We start from the raw sequence: 10216 nt of genomic DNA, 5'->3' as shown, positions 1-10216 counted from the left end.
AAAAAAAAATGTATTTCTTGCTCAAAGTCCATCCTATTGTTTGAACCCAAACTCCTAAAAAAGTACTAATCTCTAGCCAATTGTGAAATGATAAGCCAGAAGTTCTTTTTTTTTTTCAATTGGGAAAAATTCAGGAACTGCTCATTTTGAGATACTGTACCAACCACTGCAAAGGAATGAGCTGAAGAAAATAAAATCTAGTTTGTAAAAAGCGGTAAGAACCGATGCATTTGGAATTTCAACATTTATATGATTTGGACATACTCTAAAGCTGGGGAATAGCACAAGTATGACTATTACAACTGCCACATTTGCATGAACTGATTACTTTGTCTCTGGTTCCCATGAAATGAACGTGCTTAAAATAGAAATTCAACAAAATTTTAACTTCAAAAGGGCATCAAAAAGTCACTATTGCAGGGACTCCCTGATGGCGCAAGCGGTTGAGCGCCGCACTGTGAAGCTGTCCACAGCCTCTGCAGCGCCGGTTCGATCCCTGCCAGCCGGCGAGAATCCTACATGGCGAAGCAGACCTCCCCTGTCTCGCCCACTGCTCCCCTCAGCAGTGTATTTCATCAGTCTGCCTGTTCTGTTCCCCGCTCTGGCTCTGGTGAATCCTCTCACCCTCCTGCACATCTGGCCTGTACCCCAGTTCTTGTATAAAAATAAATAAATCTTGGGGGAAAAAAAGTCACTATTGCTTCAAGCTTTTAAGACTGGTGCTAAGTGTGACATAAAGACTACTGAAATACCAGATTTTTTTTCATAGTCTTGAATAATTTTTTAAATTGGTTTTTGAGGGCCTCCCTGGTGGCGCAAGGGGTTAAGCACTGCACTGTGAGGTGATCCGCAGCCTCTGCAGCACAAGTTTGATCCCTGGCCAGGCAGGGAGAAACCCACATGGCAAGGCAAACCTCTCCTGTCTCGCCCGCTGCTTGGCTCAGCAGTGTATTTCGTCAGTCTGCCTGTTCTGTTCCCCGCTCTGTCTCTGGTGAATCCTCTCACCCCCTGCATCTCTGGCCTGTACCACAGCTCTTATATGCATAAATAAGTAAATCTTTTAAAAATAAAATAAAAAAATAAATTGGCTATTGATATGAAGTACCATTCTCCCTGATTACGCAGAATTACACTGAACTTCACTAGACTTCCAACTCAGGAACAAATGGTTAGCACACTACATATTTCATGCATTCAGAAAATGCTAAATATAAAATAAACCAGAGGTTTCTAGCTGTTTTTGATTGTGAACCCCCAACAACAAAAAACTGAGTACACATCTCCAATGTACCTACATTTACATATAAATTATATGTTCTATTGCAGTTATAGTATGTATTGTAAAATATGTAATAAAAATTAAATAAGGCTGAAATAACAAGAAGGCCAGTTTTAATTTTTTCTCCCTGAGATCCACCCCTGATGTGTGCACACACCTTTCCTTGGACTCACTGAAAATTTTATGTATGGCCCAGAAACCCTATAGGCATTCTTGGGCAATGCCCCTAACCACGGAGGAGGAAGCTGTCAAATACAATAGACAAACCGCTGTCTCCTTTCTGCTGAGTGCCACCATCTATGACTCAGGTCTGTGACACTGGCTTTCTGCCTTCTCCCCTACCACCTTCTTCTGTTACCTTCTCATGTACCAAAGCGCAACAGAGAAGACTGTGAAGCCAGTGGGTGCAAGAATAGCATAAAAGTAGAGATTCTACCTGGGTTTGTGCCTGGGCTCTGCCTTGAACGTACTAGGTGACCCAGGGCCGGTCAGGTAACATCTTTAAAATTTATCAGTAAGGTGAGTGATAACAGTAATATCTCACCCAGTTATTAGGATTGAGATAACTACACCTAGACAGTGCACATGCTCAATAAATATTTTACCCAGAATTATTACTTCAGGTGGCAGAAGAAGTCACCTGGACTTTGTTTCATTGGCCAACTCAGGAAGGAAGCAAGTTGCAGAGGAAGTAGCTCAGGTTGCGAAGTCCAGTAGATCTGGTTTGATCCACAACTGACAAGCTGGATAACTGCAGGAACCCAGTTTCTCTGACAGGGAGTCTTATCTGTTTAAGGGGAATGACACAAACCATATGAAGTCCCTGTCAGCGACAGTAAAACACTAGTGAGCAGCAGCAGTGAGGGCAAGCAAAAAGCACATGGACTTACGTTTCATTCCAGGTTCCCCTGGACACATCCATGTTTGTCCAAATACTGAGAGAGCAAGTGTCCCTAGAGCCTACCGCTGAATGTAAATGCATGTGTACCAAAACCCACAAGTATGGTCGTTTCCCAATGAGACAATGTGCTCATGTATGACCACACACAATTCACAATCTGTGTGCCTCCATTTTTTAGTTATAAACGTGGAATAGACTTTTTACCCATCTACGGTAAACTAGTTACTAGGGGGAAGGGTGCTACACCACTGATTATAAAGTAATTGGAGACCTCTGCAAAGGTACTGTTTGGGCCTTTAAAGGCAAAAGAAAAGATCTCTAACACATCAGGTTAGTTAATAATAAGCGAGAAGTCTGCATTTCAATTTATGACCTAAGAATGACCATGAAAATAGATGCATTTTGTTTTTTACATTGTGTGCCCACTAGGAATGCTGCAAATGTGTCTTAACATCTGAAATCTAAATGATTAACATACTTAAAAAGATACAGGCATCACTCCAGAAACACCTGAAATATACAGCACTAATTACATGCCCGTAGCCCTTGCTCCTTTACAAAAGCTTCAGTTTTAGCACAACCAATAAAGACACTGCATAGCCAACTCCGCGTGCGTTTGATCAGATAAAAGAAACATAGAGCAAACATCATTAAAAAAAGCTTTTCTTTACAAGAATTACTACAAAATTCCCAGAAAGAGATCAGTCACCCAAATCTAATTGTCACTCTAGGAGGAGGGGCAGTAAATGGCCGGAAGTAGGAGAAACCCCATTCAGAGCCCCCCTCAAGACTCACTGCCCCCCTCCAGCCAGAAACCTTCCCACCTGTAACAACTTTCTATCATTCACTCTGGATGCAGGGCTCCCTCTAACTAATTATCGCACATTCTAATGTTGTACGAGAGCCTGAAGAAATAGACCCGCCTGGAAGTAAACAGAGGCAGCATTAGTGAGCAAAGCTGAAGTTTGAGAAAAACAAAAACTAGAAATCAAGCAAAACCCAGCAAAAAAGCTACGTGTTGCCTCTCCATCGTATCTTCCAGAAGCGGCGAGAGCGGACAGCGTGCGCGCCCCGGCTCTGGAAAACCCAGCCAGAACCAGCAGATTCTAGAACCCACAGCTCCCCGGGGGCGGAGGGCCGGGCGGGCAGCGGCGCGGCGCCTCTCCCGACAGTGGTCCCCCGGGGGCAGGGGGTGGGGTGAGGGCGCGCGGCTCCTCCGGACGGGGGCGCGGCCCGGGGCGCGGTGGGGGCGCGTCGGCCCGTCCCCCCCTTTCCGGACCGCGGTCCCCCGGCCCGCACGGCTGCTGGACAGCGCCCGCCGCCCCCGCCCCTGGCGGCCCCCAGGCGGGAACTCCCCGGGCCGCGCGGCGGGAGGCCCGAGCCGCGGCCCGGGGCGGGCGCCATGGGGACGCGCGTGACGGTACCTGTGGCGGCCGCGGCTCCCGAGAGGCGGCGGCAGCGGCGGCGGGCAGCGGCGGCGGCAGCGAGGGCGGGGCGGGGCGGCGTGCGCGCTCCCGGTCCGCCGCGGTCCGGTGCGTGGCGCCCGCCCTCTCGCTTTCGGCCGCCGGGCGCCCGCGTAGCTCTCCGCCCCTTCACCTCTCACCTCCTACCTTTCCCCTCCCGCCCCGGCGGCCCTCCGCACGTGCTCCCCGCGGCGCGCGCATGCGCATTTGAGCCCCACCCCGCGGCTCCCGCTCGCCCCCTGGCGGACCTCCGCCGCACCAGCCAGTGAGGAAAAGGTCACTTCCTAGCTGGCCCAGCGGCGCGCCGCGTGAAGCCCGGCCAGCCGCTCTGAGACCGCACCAGGGCTTTTGACTACACATTCCGTACAGTTATTAAAAACATGCACAAGATGTTCATTTTCATAACAGAAAGAGTAAAGGCTTCTGAGATACACAATAATTGCAGATTTTTCAAATCAATTATGCCCATAAAATAAGGCCCCCCACCCCTTTAAAAGGATGTTTTATGAATAATTACTGATGTCGAAAGATGTTCTAGAAGAAGGTTAAAAATGAGCTGTAGAGTATGATCTTGGTTCGTTTTTGTTAAACAATGCAAGGAAACAGGGCAGGGGTGACCCTGATGTGTGATCAGTGGCTGGGTGTTGGGTTGTTTCCACTTACTGGTGTACATTGAACCATTTTCTACATGGAACATGCATTTGTAGTGGGAGTAATAGCCAGGCCCACAGTTTCCTCTGTCGGGGGCTTAGCTGAGCACATTGCACACGGCCTCTCTCACCTGACCTTTCTGAAAACCCTGAGGTGGGTCTTCTTACCCAGTTTCACACAAGGAGAAAAGCAGGCTTTGGCCCACTGGGGAGCAGGTCCCCGCGTGCCCAGCGCTGGCGCATTCTGGTACACTGCCAGTTAGACTGCACATGGGTCCATGTGCAAATGAAAGAGGGGGCCCTAAAATGAGCATCCTTTGCCACATCTGGGTCATCTACTAGCCTGGCTGCCTGGCCACTTAGCCAGGGCTACTTGAATACCACCGGCCCTCCAGGGCGGTGGCGTTGGAGTTGCATAAAGGGCAGACAGCCAAGAAGCAGGCAGAAATCAGAGATGACCCTGGAGTGCTTCCAGCCACCTGGTCCCTCCTAGCCCTTCTTGTCATATCCCTCCCTCAACCCTGAACCCACTGGCTTTGGTACTACTGCTCCAAGGCTGCCAGTCTTGGCATCCCTCTCTGACTGGTGACATTAAGTGATAATGGGGATAAATAACCTTGATCCAAAGTGACCTTTGAGATTAAGCCCTGTATTCAGGGTTGCCTTTAGCTTTAGATGAGTTTTTAGTCTATAAATCTGTTTTTTTTGTTCTTAATTTTTAAGTAAAAGCAAGGAGAAGGGGGGGGAAACCTTACCTACACCCCTTAACCACTCTCACCTTACCCCATTGTGGGATAAGTATCAGACTTTTCTGCCCTCCCGCCATTAAGATGGCTGATGGATCTGCGGTCCTGAATGCATGCCTGATGGAGGACACCTGGAGTAGGGTGTGGGCATATGTAAGTGGGTACACCTGGGCTGAGAGACGGGGTTTATAAGGGTGGCATCATTGGGACGCCAGCAGAAAGGAAGAGCAGAGCAAAAGAAATGGAACTACCGGAAGAAGCAGAACCAGCAGAGAAGCAGCGGTCATGAGAGAACACCAGAGAGCCCAGCAAGAGTGAGGACTCGCTGGGGGCTGGGAGGCCTGCCAGCCTCCCGGCCCCCTGGTCTGCTGTGTACCTGGTAAATCCCAGTAAAAGCCTGCAAAAGCCACCAAAAGCCACCCAGGGCTCCAGGACTCCTCCTTCACCCCGTATGCTCGATCACAGAGATTCTGCTCTGTCCCTTCCCACCACTACATCCCTCCACCTCTGATCCCACCATCTGGTCTCAGAAAACATGGACGGCAAGGATGGCACTTGTCTCTCACCAGTTGCTCCCCTCTTTCACTGCCTTTTTCCTTTTGGCAAATACAGTCTATCCATTTTTTTGTTTGTTAGTTTCCTGTTTAAACCTATCCTAACCCTGCATTACCAAGTCCCACTCCCCTCCTTTCCCCACTAAGTTCCTATAATGAACACGGTTCCAAACTGTCCCAGCAGAATCCTGAGGAATATTTCAACATAAATCAGTCTCCTAAGCCCAACTCTAGGCCCACTGGACGAAGGTCATCACTCTAGAGAGGGCAGCAGCTCTTCACACCTTCCTGGGTAGGGACTTAGACTGTCTTACCTTACTTCCCAACCCCTCCTCAATTGACAATACCACCAAACCTATTTGCAGGGCACTGACCCTCTTCAAGATCTGGATTCTTTCCTCCAAAAACAAGGGTCTCCTTGTTGGGCAGTCCGAAGGCTTCCACTGCACAAGGAGAAAAGCCTGAGGCTGTAGTGAAGGTGAAGCTAATGAGCCCCTACTAAATCAGCTACAGAATGGCCCTGGAGAGTAGAATTAAGTGGCCATGACTGTATGGCTTGCTTCTCCCCAATATTTTATGATGCAAACAAAGGGAAAAAATGTAACAAAAATAACTGTACACTCTAAACTCTGTAACTGTTCAACACTTTGCTTCTCCTGTAGCTAAAATATCTCCTTTTCTCCAACAATCCACCTTGTTACACATTTCCAGATAAGATTTAGATAACTGACTGTTGCTTTTAATTGTAATTTCATCTTCAAATGGATTTCAGGTGGGACAACTCTCGTTAGCCCTGCCTGAATAACTCAACCTCATTTCAATTGCTTCCACAAACTGGAATTTTTTCAAAACCTTTAACTAAATAGAAGTTAGAAATCATGAAGTGATAACAACTCTCTATACTTGAGCTTCCACCCTGGCTAATCTTTATGACAATCTTGAAAAATAAGAGTTGGGTCTATTTCACAAAGGAAGAATCTTCCTCAACATGGAGGATTTGCCCAAGGTCACTCTGATAAGTGACTAGGTAGCCTCATCCTGGGAACAAAGACTGCTACCCCTGCCTGTCTGGACAGAGAAGTATGTTTCATAATGATTTCTGTCCATCTGCAATCACTTGAACTAATGATCACGCTCACTATGAAATTAAGCACTAGTGATAGCAGCTGGCAACATGATAAAGTGAAAAGAACTTCCTTGGGGTCAGACTCCTCAGATTTGATACAGGCACTGACCAGCAGCAGCAGTAGCTCTGTGGCCAGGAAAATGACTTAGAAGTCAGGTTCTAGGTTACAACCAAAAACACCAACCTCTGTGGATTTTGAAGAAAAAAAAACCACTGAATTAGTATGAACACATGTAAACTGTCTAGATTTTAATAAATGGTAATCATTCTTACAAACGTGATGCAATCACTAATTTAAAATAAATTTTATTGTACTGAAATTAGTTGAATGCCTTTATTAGCTATCAAGTCCCTTCCTACCATGTATCAGAGTGCAGAGATATCATAAATCCCTGTACTAGAAAAGTTAAATATCTTAATGCACATGTTTAAACAAAATCTTATAGGCAATATGATAAGAGTTATTATAGAGATCATAATGGCAGTCAATAGTGACAAATTGTTGGGTTGTTGCCAGAGGCAGCTTCACATATGTTATCTCATATAATCCTGATGATGGCTTTTACAGGCCTATAAGATAATCTCAGGGCCTCCCCGGTGGCGCAGCGGTTGAGCGCTGGGTTGCGAAGCTGCCCGCGGCCTCTGCAGTGCCGGTTCGATCCCCGGCTGCTCCCCGGCCACCGGCGGAGGGTCTCACATGGCGCGCAGACCTCTCCTGCCGCCCGCTGCTCCCCTCAGCAGTGTACTTTGGTCCTTCTGCCTGCTCTGCTCCCCGCTCTGGCTCTGGTGAATCCTCTCCCCTTCCTATGCTTCTGAATGTACCCAGTGCTTGTATAAATAAACAAAAAAAACCACAAACAAACAAATATTTAAAAAAAAAAAGATAATCTCATTTTAAGCAAGTAAAAACTGAAGCACCTGGTGTTTAAACAAACTTAGCAGAGGCCACACACGGCTACTAACTGGCAAAGGGAGCATCAAATGTTGACCTGTCAAACCCCAAAGCCCTAAAACTTGTGCCTCTAAACTTTTAGGTGCTATGAATGGAAGGGTGTTGATTGGCAGGAAACTAAAGAGCAGAAATCATGAAGAGGATGCTGTATGAGCAGGGCCTTGTAGGGCTGAGAGTTCGCCAGATCAGAGCAGACTACCCATGTAGCAGGCCTACTTTATTTACATGTTATCATTTATTTGATTCTGACCACCCCATAAACCCCACGAAACAGGCACTATCATCTACCCATTTTGTAGATGATGGAACTGAGGCCTAAATTAACTTAAGTAACCTGAGAAGTTAAGAAACCAGGAAGATTATTTCATTGCTCCCTTCGCTGTAAGTAGATCATACTGGCCTAGCCAACTTTCAAGCAACTGAGGTGCCTCTCCACAGGGTACATTCACTGCCCTTCTTCATTGTTGGTCTTAATGACCAAGTGTCAGGCCTCCCTGGTGGTGCAAAGGGTTAAGCACAGCACTGTGAAGCTATCCACAGCCTCTGCAGCACAAATTCGATCCCCCGCCTGCCAGGAAGCTACCCATATGGTGCAGCAGACCTCTCCTGTCTTGCCTGCTGCTCCCCTCAGTAGTGTATTTCAGTCAGTCTGCCTGTTCTTTTCCACACTGTCTCTGGTGAATCCTCTCCCCCAGCCCCTGCAACTCTGGCCTCTATCCCAGTTCCTGTATGCATAAACAAACAAATCTTTAATGACCAAATATCTTGCTTTGGCGAATGGAGTGTGAGTGAATTTAACCTACACAGATCTGGCAGAAGCTTTAAGAGCTATTGCCTGTGGGAAATGAGTCTCTTGTTCTTTCCCTTAGCCAAGGGAACAGAAATTCAAATTTGGAAATGCTCCTTTCAACTACCCCCAAAATGAGATGCATGGAGAACGTGGCACCAAACCCATAGCTCCCAATGTAATGTGAGGATGTTTTGAGTCACTAGGATTTGAGAGCTATACATTACAGCAGCAGGGCTGTAAATGGTGGATCAAAATCCAAACTTCGGCAGGTATTAAATAGAATACAACTCACCTCTTTCAAATGTAGTGATTTTTCGTGTATGTGTAGTGCAACCAGCATCACAATGTAACTTTAGAACATTTTCATCGACCCCAAAAGTAATCAAGTAATTTCCCATTTTCACCTCAACAGTCCCATGTGATTGTGCAATATATGGTGTTTTATGTCAAACATAGTGTCTTTCAGGGTCACCCATGTTGCAGTACACGTCAATGATTTATTTCTTTTTATCCCAGTAACATTCCATTATATGGCTACATCACATATTGCTTAGCTACTCATCAGTTGATGGACCTTTGAGGTATTTCCACTTTTTTTTTTTTAAGGTTTTTATTTATACAAGAACCAGGGTACAGGCCAGATGCGTGGGAGGGTGAGAGGATTCACTAGAGACAGAGCGGGGAACAGAACAGGCAGACTGACGAAATACACTGCTGAGGGGAGCAGCGTGCAAGACAGGAGAGGTCTGCCGCACCATGTGGGATTTTTGCCGGCTAGCCAGGATCGAACCAGTGCTGTAGAGGCTGTGGACATCTTCACAGCGCTGCGCTCAACTGCCTGCACCACCAGGGAGGCCCTTTTTTTTTTTTTTTTAAAGATTTATTTATTTATGCTGGGATACAGGCCAGCAATGCAGAGGGTGAGAGGATCCACCAGACACAGAGCGGGAAACAGAACAGGCAGACTGACCAAAATACACTGCTGAGGGGAGCAGCGGGCGCAACAGGAGAGGTCTGCCAGGCCATGTGGGTTTCTCCCTGGCTGGCCGGGGATCAAACTTGTGCTGCAAAGGCTGTGGATAGCTTCAAATTGTGGTGCCCAACCCCTTGCGCCACCAGGGAGGCCCTATTGCCACTTTTTGAGTTATGAACAACTGCTATGAACATTCACATGTGTTTGTATGGATATATGCTTTTATTTCTCTTGGGTAAATACTTAGAAAGTGAGTGGCTGGGTCATGTGGTAAATCTACATTAACATTTTTTAGGAAACCCCCAAACTGTTTTCCAAAGAGGCTGCATCATTTAATATTCCTACCACCAATATGAGGGTTCCAATTTCTCCTCATCCTTGTCAACATTTATAGTAACTGTCAATCTTTTTTGAAATAGCCATTTTAGTGGCTAGATAGTTGTGTCCCATGGTAAGTTTAATTTGTATTTTCCTGATAGTTAATGATGCTGAGGATCTTTTTATATGCAAAATGTCTGCTTTGGTAAGGTGTCTATAAAAATCTTTTGTCCATTTTTTTAACTGTTTTTTTTTTTTTAAGATTTATCTATACATACAAGAACTGGGGTGTCAGAAGTGCAGGTGGGGGAGGGGAGGGGAGAAGATTCACCAGAGACAGAGTGGGGACTACTCTGGACACTTGAGTTTGATCCCTGGCCATGGAGGTGACCCATATGGCACAGCAGACCACTCTTGTCTCACGAGCTGCTTCTCTCAGCAGTGTATTTCAGTACATCTGCCTG

The sequence above is a fragment of the Talpa europaea genome (genome assembly GCF_964194135.1).
Source record: "Talpa europaea genome assembly, chromosome: 11".
In the NCBI taxonomy this organism is placed as follows: domain Eukaryota; kingdom Metazoa; phylum Chordata; class Mammalia; order Eulipotyphla; family Talpidae; genus Talpa; species Talpa europaea.
The sequence above is the reverse complement of the archived record's forward strand: the minus strand, read 5'-3'. Positions refer to the sequence as shown.